A 20,222-nucleotide genomic window follows, 5' to 3' on the forward strand; every position below is an offset into this window, starting at 1 on the left:
AAAAAAAACCTGGCCTGAGCCAACCTCAGCCTCAGTGTGGCGATTGTGAAAGAGGACGAGGCTGCGCTGCACGGCGACAGCCCTTGTCGTTGCGCACATGGGACCCTCTTTTTGCCTTTTTTGGGGGGGCATCATCTCAAACTCAACCAGGGCTGACGTGTACTTCAGGTGCCAAGAACTGCTCTCTGTAAACCGTAACAGCTGAGATGTAAGATTATGCCATAGCGCCGTGATCACCTGAGTTAGTTCAGGATGAACTACTTAAAACTACATCTACAAAACTCAGAAACGTTTGCTTCCTTCACCCAGTTGATACACGCATTTTAAAATCAACGTTATTTCTAAATAAAGCTGATCTCAGCATAAAGAAATACGTGCAAGCAGAATGATGCCATTGTTTTCCGTTTCCTCTTGAGCCACTGTGGCTGTGATTTTAATTGTGGTGGAGGATCTTCATTAGTATTAACACATGGGTAGACTTCATAAAGCTGCTTCATTAGCAGGGAGAAAAAAAGCTTGGCAGCCGTGCTCTTTTTGCATGCAATGAGAACGTCAGCCTTACCTCGGTCATTTGTAACATAATAAGTGCAAGCACAATGATTGCAATGCGGGAACATTGTGGGGGAAGGGCAAAAATGCTGCATAATACAAATACAAGAAAAGAAAGCTGCTCATTATACAGTAAGCATTACACAGTAAGATGTGTGCTAAAAATTAGTGAAGATGACATCTCATGAGATTCATGCTTAATAAATTAATGTGCTGATATGTTTTTAATTATTATTTTTGTACCAGCTTATTTCGTTCCCAGGATTCATATCAGACAGCAAAGGCTTGCTAACATTTATTGATTTTTTTTTTTTTCCCCTCTGCCACATTCCCGGAATACAGGTTTTAATCATTTCACTGCACCACACTCGGTAATTTCATTAAAAACTGGAACCTTCCATCTTCAGAAAGGCATTTAATTTCAATGACACACAATTTCTCTTAGCAGCAAACTGTCTCAACAATAAAAGCTGGCCTAAGGTTCAAATGCATAATTTAGTCCTGAGCTCTCCATGCTCCGCATTCCTTTGAAGCTATAATTTGACTAACTACCTAATAACTGTAATAAGGACAATGATTTCCTTATAATATGTTATTAACCCATATTTAATGAACTCAGAGGCCAAGCTCTGTACATGTTTGGGTCAGTACCTCTCTAACCTCAAAATTTTCTAATAATGTTCTTAGGAAAAAAAAAAGTGAGATAAGAATGAGTATATACCTATACTCATAATTAATATCTGTTTTGCTCAAGACAAAAATATTGTCACTTACATAACTGGACACTATAATAGGGGTAACTATCAAGTGTACTGCCTCACATATATATTTTCCATACCTGCCTGTAACACAAAGTAAATTCTGTTACCTACTCTTATTGCCATTACTCTAAATAACCATTCTATTTTTTTTTTATTTTTTTTTTTCCTGTTTGTAAGCCAAACTGTGCAGTACCTTGTGAGAAACAGACGTGTGTGTTTGGATAGCGTTACAGATTCCTTGTTTTCTGTAACACTCAGCAGAACAGACTTGAATCTGCTTGAATACAGAACCACAACCTGAAGACATAACTACTTCACAATGTTCAGTCAGCAATCCAAAGTGAAACCGCTGGGATGCATTTGATGCTGAAATCAAATATATTAATTTATCTAATTGCACTGAGTATTAATTTTTCCTTCAGAAAACAATTTGAAATGACTTTGGGTCACTACAGAGTATTTTCCAATCTACACCAAAATATGTTTTAAGACTATTGTTTTTCCACTGGTCACAAATAGATTGGTTTTAATATTGCAAAACTTACTAAAGTTTGGAGTTATATTAACAGTATTCTTTTAGTAAGTTAACTTGTAGAAAATGGTTGCTAGAGGGTGCTGCAGATGAATTTCAGCTGATCAGCTAATAGACCAGAAGTGTTCCTAGAGTCCTGGTTTCAGAAGGTCCTCTCCACTCCTATTCACAGCTTTGCATCACAGGTTTACAGCCTCCACTGGTGACCATGCAGATATTGGTGCAGCCACACTCTGAGATCAGTGAGCAAAGGAAAACTCTGCATAAAAATTTGCACATTCTGACTCTGTAAGGCATCCTGTTCCAAGTCAAACCTCAAAAGGAAGTCTGTGGAAGACTATGCGGTACTCACTGGAGGTTAGAAACTGTACTATTATGCTTCCACTAACAAACGTCCTACCGTAGGGCTTGCAAAGCATGTGTTTTTGTTGTAAAATATGTTGAGACATTTGACGAACGTGATCAGTAGAGAATTACCTTCAGAGAAAAAAATATCAGTTTTTACAAGATAAGGATGACTTACCATTTCTCTGATAAAGGGCAGAAATGTTTAACATTCAACACACCACTAAAAAAAGCAAAGGGCAATTTTCATTAAAAGCTTAATAAGTCATTCCACTTTGATGGACAAACTATGTTTTAAAACTTCAGTTTTAAATTCAGAACTTCTAACAAAATTCTCATTGTAGATACTTTTGGCACCACATAGGTCATGCTCTCACTCTCTGAAAGCTATTTATACAGGTTCATGTATCCAAATATGCCTGACTTAATACTCTTACTCTGGTTTTATTCTGTTACCCTGGCATGGTCAAGGAGGATCTGCCTCTCAGTACTGCAGCGAAAGGTTAAAATCACAAAAAGCTTCTGGAATCTTTAAAAGCACAAACAAGCTTATATATGTTGAAGAAGATTTGCAACTGGATTGATATGTTCATCACTTTAAGTTGTCTCCATTAAGAATTGCTGTTCAACTATAAAAGATAGGTATGTAGGCAGATTCATAAAGCCTCGCAAAGATTCTGAGGCAAATGAATCCACAGAACAGCTGTAAATGTTTGCAGAGATTGTAGAGTTGAGGTCAGGTGATCTGAACGAGGCCAAAATAAGAAATTTCAAATGATCTAGTCTGCAACTTAATATATACTGTCAAAGCCCAAAAGTCTTTCCTAATGAGCTTTGTCATCAGCCCTGCATTACACACAAATCACAGAATCACTTCTAAGTTACTGCATACACTTACTAAAAATCCTACTCACGTCACTCATCTTCCTGCAAAGGAGACAAAAGCAGCTACAATTTTCATTGTTCACAATTTTATTAAGCCCTCGTCTATTAAAGACTATTTCTGCTCTTCTAAGACAGAGGAACGTATGACTCATCCTCCCAAATTCCTTTCAGCGCTCACATATTTCAGTCATACCTTCATCCAGCTAGCTCAGCATCTCCATGTCTTCTCACCTGCAAGCTCCAAGTCTGAATAAAGTTTTTGTAGATGTATTTAACCATTAACAACAGGAAATGTCAGTTCGTTCTAAACAATTACACTTCTAACCTCCTAAAGGTAGATTTAAAAGTACAATCTTCAATGTCTCCTCTATACTAATATTCCATTTATAGTTAAAATATAGAGCTCTGCTTCATACTCTGACCCAGTGGTTTTTATTCCAAGTACTGGAGTGCTTTCAATTTGAAGTTACCTGAATGTAATTCTAAATCCCAAAATTTCTATTTGACTCAAAAAAAAACAAAAAAAAACCCACATCTCCACCAATAGTAATGTCAGCAACAAAGGCATTGACAAAATCTTTTACTAGCATGACAGCTCACACTGTGCTATCAACATATTTGCAAGATAAAGTTGCCAAAATAAATGCATAAAACCAAAACATTTTGGGGTGGGTTTTTTTCGCATTTCTTTTTCCTTAAGTCTTATAATCTTACAAATCCGGCCCATTTATCTTCCCAAAAATCAGGTGTGCTGGTTTTTGTTAAGCTGTTTAAATGTGTAATATTTCCACTCCCTGATGTAACTCCATTGAATAGCTTACCAAATAACTTGATTTGGTTTGCTTTATCCAAAGCTCTCCTTGCTCAGAACCGAAATCAAAGCCACATTTTCTCTGACAGAAGCGGTGTTTTCCTTTTTTCCTGTTTTTTAGTCACAAGGGTGCAGAAAAGAATATCACCTCAGAATATAGTGTGGATCTGCAGTAATTACAGCCACTAGTGAAAAGAAATGCTTCCAGGAGAGCACAGCAGCTATTGCATAGCAGACATCAAAACTACACAATTGTTCAGGACAGGAAGTGATGGCATCTCTCATTAAACTAAAACTAAACAGGAAATAACTTTACATAATTAGCCAACTTGAAATCTGGCCAGGTCATAGGGATTAAGAACTCTTACAAAAGTTCAGCTCACTCTGTGTTAATTGGCCATGAACTTAATTTCAAAGCAGAGAACATTCTATTCTACATATGACGTACAGCACACACCAAAGGTTATATACATACAAACATACAAAATAAGTTTCACTTGAGATACTAAAGATACGTTAGCTTAAGGTTGAAGGTTTAAATAGTTTTGTTCATAACATGCATTTTAGTTGACTACCTTTAAAGTTACACTAATGTTTAGCATTTTAAGATACAATGTAGAATTTCTTTCCAATGCTTCCAATGCCATGATAGAAATACGACTAATTTTATATCATTTCTTAGACAGACACAAGTTAACCAGTTTTTATTTATTAAAGACCTTTGGTTTGTGCACAACTTTTAGTTTTGAGGTGCAAACTAATGTTCAGATTATTAGGCTTCTAGCTTCTCTAAGTGCGTACTAATTATGTTTGCAAATTACATTGCTAAGGACATTGTAAACGCATTTTTATATTTTAAGAACCTCATGATGTAGCCATAAAATAAAGAAATACATGTAACATACCAATATCTGCAAGAAAGCTAACTTGGTGAATGAATTGGATTACATTACTAAGAACATGTCCATAAAGAGGAAAAAATTGTAAAGTAGGCTAAGACACCATTTATCTAAGAAACACATGTAATTTGATCAAATTAATTCCTAATATCTCCCAGTACAAAATTTGCTATTAACTACATCTTCTCAAGAAGTGATTTGACTTAACCTGATATTTCATCACTGCAGATTAACTTGACTGATTCAATTAAATATGGCAGATACAATATCTGGTGGAGTAATTTAAGAAAAAAGTATCCAATACATCAAAGTGCTCTGACTCATCTATTTAGCCATTGGGATAATGACTTTTCCAAATAAATCATTAAGTGAAAGAAATACAGAAGACATGGATCTGATTTCCGACAACCAATTAATATATTTCATTTTCCTTTATATCACAGATACTATTCTTGACAAGAAAAATAGATTGAAAGATAAATTAGACATCCTTAGAAGTTACACCTTTTATTTTTCATTGCATCACAATCAGTAATTTCTAGAAATCTATGAACTGCTAATAATGACATTCTCTTTATAGATTAGGATTGTGGTAGATAAGACCTGAAATCATAAGCTTGTGATTCTAGTTCTAAGTCCTCTTAAGTTCTACCTTCCAAACAGCAGACCGAAACATTTATGGAAGAGATCTGTTGTAAATTCAGTTGCATAAGTCAGTAAGGAATTACATCTAAGATCCAGAAACTGATTGTTACATAAAAACATAGTTTACAAGAACACAGATTGTTGAAGAATGGTTCTGATCTCTTCTATGTAATACTATCCTGATTTTTTTTTATCTGATGTCCTATCATTTTCAGAAATTCTTAAATATCTATTGTTTCTTAATTTGACCACATTTTCCTCCATCATCAGTTTCCTTTCTCAATGCTTCATGTTCATTTAGAAGAAGGCTCACAACCACCACACATGGCGCAACACAGATCAAACTTCTTTCGGACTGCAGAGAACTGAGCTACACATTTAGCATTTGAATATTTTTTACATGTTTCTGAAACAATTGAAACATCAAGGATGCCTTCCACTGCCTTGTGTATCAAATAATTAGCCCTTTTTAATATGAAAGCAAGCACAGAAAGGATCATTTCCTCACTAGTGAAAGTTTAGAATAATACCCTTTGAGTAGATACCATGTAGGCTTTATATTATAGATCTGGGGAGTTTCCTTTGGCAAAAAATCATAACAAGCAGCTACTTAGACAATAAAGTAACAGCCTGGCACAAATATATGGATAACTAAAAACTTCCAATCTTGGCCTTCCTGCTACCACCTCCCTTCTCTCTCCCCAAAACACACCAGCTTCCTTTGCTGCATGTTAAAGCTGCACACATTAATTACAGTGCCCTACAGATAGCTTTCAGCAAAGCTCAGTGACAAAACCTTGCCCAAAGTACTTGCTGAAGCAATGAATTCTGGTAGTTCTATGAAGATATGTAAGAATTCTCTTATGTGGAAAAAGGGCAGAGCATTTGAAATGATAGACTACAATGGAAACGGCTCACAAATTAAGTACATTATTGTTCTTAATTAAGTATGCAAATCTCAGCTTCTAGAAGTTACCAGTAAGGATTCCTTTGATGCTTCTCACAACATTATTATTTAAAATAAACAGAGAAAATACTTTTATTTAAAAAAAGACTTCCATTCTTGGATTTCAACATAAAATCTTATTTACCAAATATAAATTAATACAGCTGTATGACAAGTAGTCACATTCATTCATAAGATACAAAAGATAGAAATAATCTCTATGGTTCCCCCACCATTCTGCTAGCGTGAATATACCAAATTCAACCTCCTCTTCTGACATACTCAGCAACTTACGAAGAAAACAAGTAATTTAGATCATTAGATCAAATAGATCTGTAGAGTTAACTGCTAGATTCATCAGCATTTCCCTGATTTTGCAATACCGATGGCCTTTGGCCCACATCCTTGGTTTTGACTTCTGGCTGCTGAGGATGACGCACAGCCCTGGCCCACTTCAGGTTTCCAGTCTGACTCCAATGCATGCAAAGCCTTGAGCCAAGAATGCCTCAGCTCCTTCCTTGTCTGCCTCTTCCCTTGCACTGATCAGAACAGGCCCCACTGCAAGCTCAGATGAAGCTGAGGGCAGCCTCCAGCTGGCTGCCCCTGGTGCCAGGCCTCACACCACCTCTGAGCCTCACCACTTGGTTCCAGCACTTCACACTGGGTAGAACACAGAAGGCTGAGGGGCAGGGTGGGCTCAGACCAGCCAAACTCACTGCTGACTGGCCACCCAGCTACACGCACAGGGGCTAGCCAGGCATAGTTTAAAACACCCTGCTCTCACATTCATTGTTAATAGTTCTGCTTGAAGCTGGATTTTACTGGTATAAGACTGCTGGCAGATGACCTCATACACAGACAGCTGATTACACAATCCAATTTCCTCACTAGTAAAGATTGTTTTTAAATACAGTATAATCCCAACATAGGTTCCTTTATTTAAAAAGTACACAAGTGTTAAGTAGGGCAACGCTTCAAATCAGCCAATTTATGTACATAAAAAGTGTTGGGCAACAGCAAGTTAAGTGCTCAGTGCAAAAATCCGTGAACATTTAGAATAGGAAAATACATACTTTCATTCAGAGACTGAAGAGCAGACAGTTGAGGAAAGGAGCAGCCATCAACACACTGCTCAGATGGGACACACAAGACTCAGATCTTCATGGCCTCACATTTTGTTGCAGTATGAAAACATGCTAAGACTGCAGAGTCAGACTCCACAAGTTCAGAAGCAAACAGAACTAAAGGTGCACACGTGACATTAGCTTGGCCTCCTTGTGCACAGGAGCTGATCAATCTGGGGTAGTGCAGTGGGAGCTGGACACAAGGAAGGCTGTTGTCCGCTGAGTCTTTGCTGCAGGTGCTGGAGAAGAGAATGAAATACTGAGCTCTTGGTGCTTAAGGAAAACAAACACCTCACAGGAGAACAGGCTTCTATCTTTACCTCTCACGTGAGAGGTATTTTCTTAAACTAAGCTTTCCGATACAGTCATTAACTAGTCTCCATTACCAAAATATGCAGTTTGAGCACCTGGTTTCCTGAATTACAGAGTACTCACAATTGAAACAGACCTAAATTTAGAGCTGTTATTGGAGCAAAGATCAAAGAGGTACAGAGTTGGCCCTTTGAAAACATACCACCATTACAGTCTATCCATCAGGCCTGGGCACATCCACTCCTGTGATTTAACAAGAAACCTCTACCAAATCATTGGCATTTAGGTAAATGCTTACATTAGACCAATACGTAACACAATTGGTCTCACACAATCATTCCCTTTTCAAATCTGGAGGAACATCATAATCGGGAAATGGAGGAGCTGAAAGTGAACTTAACTGGAAAGGCAGCAGAAGGCAGCTGTGTGCAAGGAAAAAGGCAAAAACAGGAATATTTCTGAGAGCAATGGCTTTCTGATGTTAATTCTCAGAATGAACAGAGCCAGGCCAAGAAAATCTTGGTGTTTCACAGAATCGCAGGGATAGGAAGGGACCTGAAGAGACCATCAAGTCCAATCCCTCAGCTAAAGCAGGTACCCTACAACAGATTGCATAGGCAGGTGCCCAGTTGGGTTCTGAATATCGCCACAGAAGGAGACACCGCAGCCTCTCTGGGCAACCTGTTCCAGAGCTCCCTCACCCTTACCATAATGAAGTTCCCCTGCACATTAGTATAGTAACTTCGACATACAAGTTTTAGGCCATTACTCCTTGTCTTATTGCTGTGTACCACTGAAAAGTGCCTGGCCTCATCCCTTTGCCTCACACATTCCTTTAGATAATTATAAACATTTATCAGATCCCATCTCAGTCTCCATTTCCTCAGGATGAACAGACCCAGGTCACTCAGCCTTTCTTCATGTGGGAGATGCTCCAGGCCCATCATCTTTGTGGCCCTCCATTGGACACTTTCCAGAAGATCTCTTTTTGAACACAGTCTAAACATGACTTCACAAGTCAGAGTAGATAAAAGCTGTTGATGAAGACAAAAGTTCCTCATGAGTTTTCATTGAGGTTATTGTCAAAGTAAAGAACAAGAACAATCATGTTTTCTGTTTATTTTTGTCCTAGGTAGAAAACAGCTACTCAGATTCTTATAAGGCACTTGATATTACACCAGTTAAAAAGGCACTTGTGAGCTGAAGGCTTTGAATATCCATTCTAACTAGGCTGTAGGCACTTTTGAAATTCTGTGCAAGTCTTCAGATGATCCTAGACTTTTGGAAGCCCAGAACTATTGCCTAAATAGTTTTTGACAAGATCTCTGGGAAGCGGTGATATTTCAGTTCTCCTATTCTGACCAAGAGGGTTTTCCTTTTCCTTTCCCCTTCTCATTTCCTCTTCGTATTCCTTTTCCCATTAGTAAATATTTTCTTATTCAGTACCATATTCAAAGTTAATCGCATTTATTTGTTTTGGATAATTGCTTAGATGATTGTTTACCATAAAGTAAACATTATACTTAACTATTATTTTGGAACTGACAATGATAAATGCAGGCTGATTCTCTTAAAGCAGCACTGTGTTAATATTAAGCTCTAACTTGCAGCTCACAGAGTTTGGTGAACATGGAAATAAAATACTGTGTTCTCCTTCCCTGCCTTCTCTCTTCATCTGCCCGTCATAGTTCATTATTTTGATATCAGATAGAAGATACAGACTGATACAACTAATTCCATGAATGTACCTTAGGTATTGAAAACATAGTATTTCTTAAAATATTTATTCTTTATCTTATTAAGTTACAAGGCAGAGGCTAAATGACACCTTCTGCAACTACACATTCTAAATTGAATAATGTCAATATTATTATCACAGGAACTTCAATATGTTAGCATGAGGATATTATAAGTCTGCCCAGAAAACAGAAGTAGTTACCATTAAATTTTTATTTTTATTTTTATTTTTTTCAGGTTTTTAACTTCACAGGCAAGCAGAAATCCATAATTAAATTCATTCTTCTGCAAATGCAAATTTTTCCCTTACCGGATCTACATTATTTAAATTTCAGACAATGTTACTCATTCAGCAATATGCTAAACTCTTATTATAGCCTGAGCAAAGACTGATGATCTTGAAGTGAAGTTCAAAAACCTCTGACAGGTTTCAAAGCCAACTAATGCACAATCAATTGAACCCAGAAGGCAAAAAGAAAAGAACATCAACCTTCACGATTGTAACTGGATCAGAAGTCCCTACTACACTGTAAAAAGGAACCTTTAACATTGATGATGACATATAAGCAAATGAAACTGGAGCTTGCCTGCAGCTACGTGGGTGCAAGCCTTACTTTCCTAGCAAAAAAGTGCATTTGTCAAAAGACACAATGGTCATACTCAAAAATTAAAGAGGGTAACGTGCCTCAGAATATACTCTCAGCCTTCTCAGTGATGATAAAAAGTGACCTTGCCCTTTTCATATTGCATCCAGAAAGAACACAAACTACACCACAAAGCTGAACAATAACTCGCAACACAGCAATTTCTCAAAAGGTATTAAAATGCAGTTTGAGAGCAGTAGCATTGAGGTGGTATAGTTTGTCTTGCCTAGTGGCCTTACCCCTCTTCATATATCACTGTGATACAGTTAATCAATAAAAAAAAAAATCACTTATAAAATTTCTTCAATGTATAGCTTTCCAGAGCAAGGGCTACTCACAAGAAAGGTTTTCACCACAAGAGGAATAAGAATACATCAGTAACAGTTCTTATTGCAGCAAAAAGTCTCTGACTTCACCAGCTGGTGTCACTTTGTTAACCAGTGACAGTGAACTGTTGTAACAAGGAAGAAAAGTCATGATGCATCGAGGAGGGACCTGCTTACAGTGATAAAAATAAAAAAACTAACATTATTTGGTTACACAATTGACTCATGGAGCGTGGAGTATGCTTTAAATAGAGACTTTCCTCTCATGTATACACCACTTATACACTAAGACAAACTTCTCAGACTTTTTTTTAGGGTACTATTGCTTTTTTCCCCCTCCTGGAAGACTACACTTTTGGTAGTGCGCATTTTCAATAAAACCTAAGAAATAACACCAGAACATTGTTTACAACTCCACCTAGTGGTCTTAAGATTTCCCAGGGTGTTTATGTAGTTGATAGCCTGCACATCCAGAACTCTCTCCTTGTTTGCTTCTGGCTATATTCTTGTTTTCATATAAAAATTAAAAGCTAACCACGTTTTACATAGTATTTGCTTTCAAATACCTCTACGACATCAGCAGTGATTTTACATGAACTTACAACTTTCACTCGGAAGAGTCAAAATCTTATTAGCACAATATAGTAAGTACAGTGGAAACTGTATACAGAGATGTTGTCATCCAGCTCTACCAATCCATTTTGGGAATAGAAGCGAGGATCTGTTTGACAACATACAGCAAACATGTTGCCATTTAAAATAAAGAGGAACAGTGTTAACTCTGATATATTGAGAAAATGCTCATACTTCCCCAATCAGTATACGGAGAGTACAAGAGTATCAATATTTCAGGTAACAAATACCAACCTAGAATAGTCACAAATGCTGAAGACCTCAGTTTTACATGTAGTCTGAGAAACAAGTGGCCTATCATCTGCAGAAGTGCTCTGCCTCTCTTCACTGTACAGGACGTTAGCACAGAAAATACTCAGAGAAAAAAATGACACCCACTGAATGCATAATTTGTTTCCCGGGGTAACTCCATTAAGAGAACCTTAGAAACGCACTTAAATCTTTAACCACTTGCTTATTAGCTACCTTTATGTTGCTTTTCTGTACATACAGAATGAGCCCCACCCTTTAAACATATTATGACCTTTTTCTTAGAATAGTATTGATCAGTAATACTATCATGTGATCAAAGCTATAGCAATAATGGCAGAGCAGCACAATCCCGTGCTGCAGAAAATGAAAACAAACCCAAATACAGCAGCAGCAACAAACACAAAAACAGAGGAAATAAAACTGTCTACCTTCAGAAAGCTTCAAACGTACAGAGACCTCTAACAAGATACCCTTGCCTCCACTGCCAAGCCTTAACTGAGGTCCTGGGAAGGGGTGGATCCTGGCTCCACCCCTTCTGGTCACTCGAGTACATTGCATGCACCTGAGCTGCTCTAAGCTGGTCCTGCCTTCCCACCAGATGCTCAATCACTGCTTCAAAACATGAGCAAGCATTTCTGCTACACTGTTGTAATGAGAAATATGCTCTTATTGTTTATTGTTCTGTTTCCTATTTATTTATTGTATAAGGTATAGTGCTTAAGACCCTCTTCTTGTTGTTGTGTACAGCAGCTAGTTCAAAAAAGATCTCAGCTTATGTGTACTTACTGCTAGAGATGATAATGAGAGACTCACTTCTTAATTCTAAGAAAGGGAAGGAAATAGTGGGTTTTGGATAAGGCTTTCGTATGGGGACTGCTGAATCACAGCCTGAACCTCTGATTAATCACCTGAGGTGAGCAATGAGTCTGCCATGGGAGCACAGGTGAAGGCAATTCACCTGTGCTGCAGGAAGGGGTGGAGCCTGGCTGCACCTCTCTGAGACCCATTTAAGAGCTGACTGTCAGTAGTGAAGGATCTCTCTGGAGATCTGCTCCACCAGAGTTTCCAATGCAAGCCCAGGTTACAGGTGAGTGTACTTATCATTTCTGTTTCCTGCTTTGGTGTAGCAATATTATAGCCAAGCTCTCTGTTGTACCTTAACATCTGTATATTTGTTAATTGTGTACTGCTGTACCATAATGTTGGTATATTCATTAATTGTATAGCTTTCATCAATGTGTTTACAATCATTAGCGTTTTAATAGGCTTTTTGTTTTTAAAATAGTCTGCTAGATGTGTGTATGAGAACTGTTGAGTCATGGCCTGAACCACTGATTGAGCACCTGAGGAAATGGTCTGGTCAGCCCTGGGAGCACAGGTAAAGGCAATTCAGCTGGGTGACAGGAAGGGTTGCAGCCTGGCTGTGCCTCTCTTAGACGTTACTTCAGTGCTGGCTCTGGGGAAGGATAACTTCTTGGGGGGTTGCTTCTTGGTGGAGCTTTCCCTTGTGAACCTGGAATCTTCTAATATGGGTAAGCAGTCTTCCCTTCTTTACACCATTTCTCTCTTGTGCCTTTGCATTGATCTGACCAATTGCTGCTATGTCTGATGGCTATTAGTGAAAAAAACAAGGTCTTTTCTGCTTTCTTAGATGTTTAATTATTTGTTTTCTTTTTCTGTATAATAGCATCCAATCACAGGACTTATATTCCTTACTTTCTGGCTGATACTGTAATGTGAAAAAAATAAAAACTAAAAAATACAAAGCAGTTTCCCCAGAAAGGTGCTGAAGTTAACTTTTTTCCTTTTCTGGATAAGGAATTGATTGACTACAGAAAGCTGTAATGGTTGTATGTAACACCTAGCTCTTTTTATAGATCCAAGCTATCGGCTGTGTTTTTGATGGTAGTGTCACTTAAGAATGATGTGGAACTCCTCTGTTTAGCCTGAACTGTATGTTTCCTTATTTTCCATGCTCTGAATATTTACATTTGTTTTCTTACTGTTCTTTGTGTGTTCCAATATGAATAGCTATGTTCAACTTGTAAAGCTGTTAACTAAGGGTTTACCCTAACTTTTTGCAGTTAATTCAAAAATGTTTTGAAGATATCCATTTGTTTTGTTATAACCTGTTGATACTCTATTTCATTTATCTTGAAGTCAAAGACTACTTACACACCAATTCCTTTATATTAATGTCTTAAATGCAGAATTGAATTTAAGGTTGTGTTTCCATTGTATGCTTAAGTTGACTTACTGGGTAACCAGAGAAAAAAGGGAAATGCCATTCATTTTACATCTTTCTTTCAACTTCCAAGCATCTACTTGTTCTTAATGCATACTGTGACTTTATTTTTATTTCAGTTAAAGTAGTATGAAATACTACCCCCCTGCCAAGAGATATTGTTTTCATCAATTAAATGATACAAATTGACACACATAAGAATCACAGAGAATGGGAATTTATGTAAGGGAAGGTTATGATCTTTGACTATTTTTTAGTGGAGTAACAGCATCAAAGGAGGAGTGAGGAAGGGGCAAAGGTATGAGCAAGTGGAAAAAGCTGAAGTACAGAAAACTACATCTGTAAACAGTAAAAAGCTGTTCCAATCCAGAACATCACTACCTTACACAAGTGTTTGTGCCTTTGAACAGGCTTGTTGCTAAGTGGGAAGGGCTGTGTTAATGCTGATAGTGCAGATCAGTTTGTAGAACCATTGAGTGACACTTTGTGGACACATTGAAGATGGGAGCATTCTCTTCTCCTTGCTGAACTGCCCCCAACTCTCTGTCTGTCCTTGTAGGGAAGGTGTTCTATCCCTTGGATCATTGGATTGTTATTACTCATGTAATGAGTGAGAAGCATGTGGACTTTGATTGCAGTGGTACTTAGTTCCCAAACTTATACTTAATTCTTGTTTGTTTCCCATTCAATTCAGTATCTGAAGAAGCAAGATAGCTTTTGGGTTTAGTTAATTGCAAATTCACATTGAGCTCTGAAATAAATTTCATTAGCAAACTAGCCTTACTCCATTCAAGATCAGTTTTAATCTCAGGGCTACTAAGAGCATTAATCTCCATTCTTCTTTCACTAATATTGCAAACAATGGTTTCTGGAGATTGTGATCTCTGACCCTCATCTGCATTTAACAGCAGCTTAACTTCCACACTTTGTTCAGCATAGTATTCACAAGAAAGTCTTCTCAATTGGTCCCTACCAGCTGCTTTTCAGTATGTAAGACCTACTCATATCGTAAAAGCTTTCTCCCACATATCACTATTTCAGGAGTAAAATGGAACAACTTATTTTAAATGTCTATTTATTCATTCATTTGATTTTTAGTGAGAATTGAAAATTGCAAGCCTGCTATGCGTTCTCTTCCTATGACTTCCTGCAAAGTACAGATAAAATAACAGACAAAACACAAATTGTATGTTAACAGAAATAATAATTTAAATAGTGTTTTTAAAATGACTGTTTCACTGATTAAGTTCCCATCTATGCAACAGCTGTGTGCAAAGGTGACAGACATTTTGTGCTGTGACTTGTTTTCACAGCTTTTAGTCAAGTCTTCCTCTGACAACTTTAGGAAGCAAAAGCACTGTTAGTAATCATAAGCTCAAATAATGAGAAGTTTAAGAAGCGATAAGTGAATGTATTAAAAATACTATTCAAAATGTAAGATCTGATCACTTTTATTCTTGTATAAAGGTTATATGCTAGTTATTCAGACTGTAGAGGTTGATTTAAAATGACTTACTGACTACAAAAACAAGAAACTTTTATACTGTTTTCTAAAATGAAGCTTTCATCTTGCTGTACTGAAATCTCCAACACCTACATAATCTCAAACAGTGAAAAGAGTGAAGTTATTTTACTGCTACATGTTCTTGTCTATCAAGAAGCTATCTAGTTCCATTGATAGACCCCCTCCTCAGCCTAACAGAGAGCTCTACTGTCACTACAACTAGTGAACTCACAGCACAGGAAGGGTACAGTGCAGTACTTAAGTGTTCATCTAATATGAAAAAAATTTTACTGCTGCCAAATACTTGCAAATTGTATTGGTTTCATATAGAGAACTGGCAAATAGCAGATCCTGGAAGTTGGCTTATAATATCTGTATGCTATGAACTGCCTGTTACACTGGGATGCATAAAAATGAGAACATTTAAATGGAACTCAGGACAGACTAGTGTGATTCAGAATACAAAGAGAGAGTGCATAGGGAAAGGCTGGACCTGGTCACTAGGGCTGCGTACAACACTTGAGTCCATGACAAGAAGCACTGAATTTCATCAAATAAGATGCACTCAGAAGCCTATTTTTAGGTAACAAGCCTATTGCATGCTCTTGAAAGAAGACGTGAAGCTTTAAATACTGTTATGTGCTCATTTGACTTTCATTGACATCTGAGAAAGAAACCTTTTAGCACCACTTTGTACCTTTTTAATAAAATCATCAATTGTCAAAAAAAATTTTAAGACTGGAAATGGGTGTCACCAGCTGTTTCTGATGTATAGCTCCAGGCTGGGAGTTTGCTTGGTGTTTTCTCACCAAACACTGGGAGTCTTTTATCACACTCTATGAAACAACAGTAGCGCCTATTATCACATTAGTGACAAATTCAGTGAGAGGCAATGAAAATGACTCAATTCTCCTGTATCCCATGAAGTTAAGGAGCACCTTTACTCTGAAATCAGGGAGTGTGTCCAGCACAAGTCTTCTTGTCCTTCTAATCCTTGGGTTCCCAAGGGAAATGCGTGAATGTATGTTGTCTCATGTCCATGTGAGTCTCCTTGATAAGAATCTTTGAGAGCCCCTTTACACTAAGGGGAAAATGTCTCTTCATTGTTTAACTTCCCATTTCTACTGACTGATGGCACACCATCCTTGGTTTAAAAAAAAAAAAAGAAAAAAAAAACCGCTAACATATTAAAATTATCCTTAAGTTTATTTATCTTAAGCTCATATAAAATGGACATAAGGTATGGCTTGCATTGTAGCGCAAAGCAGTCATCAAAAGAAAATTCTAGCTAGGCCTTTGAATTCATGTGTGTATTTCTTACTTTGAATTCAATAATTGTGCCTACTTGAATGATATTACCTTTATTTAACACAGCCGTATTGTAAAGAAGAAGAAAATTGAGAAATTGGATGGTGAGGCAATGGAACAGGTTGCCCAAGGAGGCTGTGGATGCCCCATCCCTGCAGGCAGTCAAGGCCAGGCTGGATGTGGCTCTGGGCAGCCTGGGCTGCTGGTTGGCGACCTGCACACAGCAGGGGGTTGGAAGAGGATTTTTGAGATTCTTTTCAACCCTGGCCATCTATGATTCTGTAGTGATTCTATGAAAAGAAAACCTGTGTTTTTCCACAGGTGAAATATACTTTGCACACACACACAAAAAAAAATAGTAGAAGCCAGGACTGTGTTCCTAATCCTATACTTGATTTATTACATCAGATATTTTTGACATTTATTTCCTCATTTGTATTAGTTACAAGAAGAAATTCATTCTGGTCTTATTTTTTTTTTAATGCACAATAAACATGTTTGCTCATTTTGACTTTTTCTTGCTTGGATTTTAAGAACAGTATTTCCTTGTCTAAGGGCAACAGAGGTGCAGTTTACACGGAGCTGAAGATGTTTTCTGTTTAATCATGGTAATTTGTTCTTACCCAGAAAAACAATGAACATTATATAAAGGAAAGAAAATGAACAAATAAATCAGGTTGGGGGGACAATATGGGGAGGGCATAGATTGAGAGCACTGTATTTCACGTACAGGAAAAGAAAAATGATCCCCTTGTATGCAACTAATAATTGCTGATGCTTTGCTCCTCCTACTTCCTTCTCTGCTTTGATACTAATTTAGTCAAAACAACACAATAACAGTAATCATCTCTTTCCTGGACCGGAGTCCAGGAAAGAGATTCCTCATTCTTATCAACACAGTGGTAAAACATATTTTACTCCCTGCCCTACTTATATATTATCCTCTGTAACAGCTCAGATTCCAGTGAAATCTCACATTGCTGTTATCCTAGTTCAAAAGCATTTTTAACTCCATGCATTTATGCACATACATGCTTTACTCTTCTGCAACTATTTGATTCTTGATAACTCAGGCACACAGGAGGATATCTTAAGGCTATCCAAATTTTCTTAAGTTTTCAGCAGTAAAAGTTCATTCTTATGTGACAATAAGGAAAGACATTTTCATCTTAAAGGGAGTAATTTCCTCTGCTCTTGTCTGGGCTAAGTAACATAACTGCAGCTACAGAGATCAGGTGTTCCCTCAAATTCACAAGCTAACTAAAGACATCATCCTGGATATCAATGAGAATTCTGATACTGAACTTCTTGTTTTCTCTAAAATGTTACTTAACATTCAAATACTAACCTCATCTATTAAAAAAAAATATGGTTTTAAGTGAAGAATTCTTCCTATCTATTATGCATTTACAACCTGGGGAGCTGCATAAAGAATTTTATTTCCTTTTGAAGCGTATAATAAAAGCTATAAGAAATGAGAGCATTAGTTGTATTTCCTGTTGTTTATTAAAGATTATGTAAGTTCTGATTTTTTTTGTTAGTTTGTTTTATGTATCTCTGCTTCATATTTGCTGTCTGTAGGGAGAAGACTAGTTGCCTCACAGAAATTAATGGAAGAGAGTACCAGTATATGGAGAAGATAAACTAACAGAAGCATTTTGATCAATGTATTTATTGAGTTGAATTCTGTGCCTCATAAAGCTTTGAGCTTCCTCCTGGGTTGGAGCGGCTGAAAGAAGTAAACTTTAAACAGAGAGAACTGAAACACTCACGCTTTTTATGATGTCACAAACCTAGAAATAGTAACTAGAGTAGAAATAACAAACACAAAAAAGCTATCCATCTTCATAAAATATTTTCTAACAAATCTTAAATGCCTCTTCAGTTTCTGGGAGGCCTTCTTTTTGTTTGAAATTAGAAGAATATCTACAAAATATGTCTGTAATCTACAGCTAAGAGTTTAGAACAAGAAACAGCTATGCTTTGTTTACCTACCCAAAGCATTATTACCTGACAACTTTCACCTACGTATATTCTTTAGTTGCCCTCTTGGTCAGAAAAGTTATGAAAATGCTTTGGAAGGAGTCTGTCTCCAGAAGGTTTGTAGCAGTAGATTTTCTTACCAGTGGTTTACTAACATGGATTAAAACTGGAGTTGTCCTATTCATCTAGTTTCAACCTAATTTGAGATCATCTTAAAATTGCAGACTGTCATCTACTGAAGTCAGATATTTCCCCAAGGAAAAGTTCAGCTGTTTGTGCAAAAAGAGCTCTTGAGAGAGCATGCGAGAATGGGGAGTTAGGAATAGTAAATATGTTAAAAATTATGAGTTTAATCTGCATATCTGTGTATGCATGATACAGTTAAACATGATGAAACAGAAGTACTGTATACCTGCTGCTTTGCTATTTATAAGCAATGTTAATTAATACACAGGTTGCTGTGAAAACCCAGTGTTTTTGAGGTTTTCCTTTAGACAAATTACAGGCTGTATTCTAGGCTCATGAGATCCACCTGTTTTAGTAATGTTTCACAGTAAACAGTATAAAGTTTTTGTGGAATAAAGTGATAAAGGTCATTATATCTTAAAATTTCCCAAGATTGTATATTGATAAACGAACAAATCTATTACTGGATTTTCTTCGATTCATTCTGCAGATTTACAAAAATGCAGCACTATGAGTTCAGGTTCTTCTGTAATTCTTTTTTTCTTAATTCTAACTAGAGGAAAAAAGTTTTGACAAATGCACAGCCAAGAAACGGTTCATAGATTGCTAATAAAAGGATACTGCATGACCCCTCAAGTAATACAGATTGTGAATCATGCTGGGAAGAGCTAATGCAGTGTTTTTTTTGTTTTTTTTTTTTAGCACTCCAGAAAATCCTCTTCCGATGATGGTAAGACTGGGCTGAACAATTCTGAAGTTTAACATTGCCTTTCAAAAGAAAAGGACTTGCTTAGCAGTTGCCATGATCTGTTCTACCTACAGGAGGTTTTTACACTCTGCCCTCTACATTCATGATGATCATTTTATTTGTTCAATGGATGCAATTGATTTATGCAAAATCTCTTCTCTAAGAATATAATTTCCTCTAGGTTTAACAAGTTCCATAAGTGTTCTCGTTTGCTAACCAGAAACAAGGGCATCCACTACTTCCAGAACGATTCATTAAGTTCATTCCCAGCTGTCTTCCCTGGAGACGGATTTGCCATATGAATTGTATTGGCCAGAAGAGCAGCCTGCTTCTTGCTTCTATAGACAGTATTTTTCTGAATCCAATAAATATTTATTTGGCATGCTGATAAAAGACAACTGGTCCCTTAATGAAAACAAACAAACAAACAAGCAAGCCCCTAAAACCAAAGAAAACAGAGACCAGAGCAGCCTTTATACCCCAGGAGTTTTCCTCCAGATGCTTTTATTTCTCATTACAGCTCTTTCCAGCCCTTTGTCCTCTGTCTCCAGTTCACAAGTATTTTGTACTCCAGTTACGCACAGAAGAGAATCAATGAACAAAACCAGCCACAATCCAACCATGTGGAACAACACATTTAAAAGCATGAATAGGAAGCAGAATCTAGCAAGGTATTTGTTAAACGTAGGCTTGTCCCTACCATTTGGAGATGCCACCTGGCTCGTTTCTAACCAGCCTGTCTGGTCTCACTCGCGTGTCCCAGATCTGTCAGAGCCATTAGGTGTGCACACATCGGGTCTGTATGTTGTATGCCTGTCAGGGAGGGTGGATGTTTGCTTTTTTTTTT

This window comes from Meleagris gallopavo, chromosome 7, assembly GCF_000146605.3.
Source record: "Meleagris gallopavo isolate NT-WF06-2002-E0010 breed Aviagen turkey brand Nicholas breeding stock chromosome 7, Turkey_5.1, whole genome shotgun sequence".
Classification (NCBI taxonomy): Eukaryota; Metazoa; Chordata; class Aves; order Galliformes; family Phasianidae; genus Meleagris; species Meleagris gallopavo.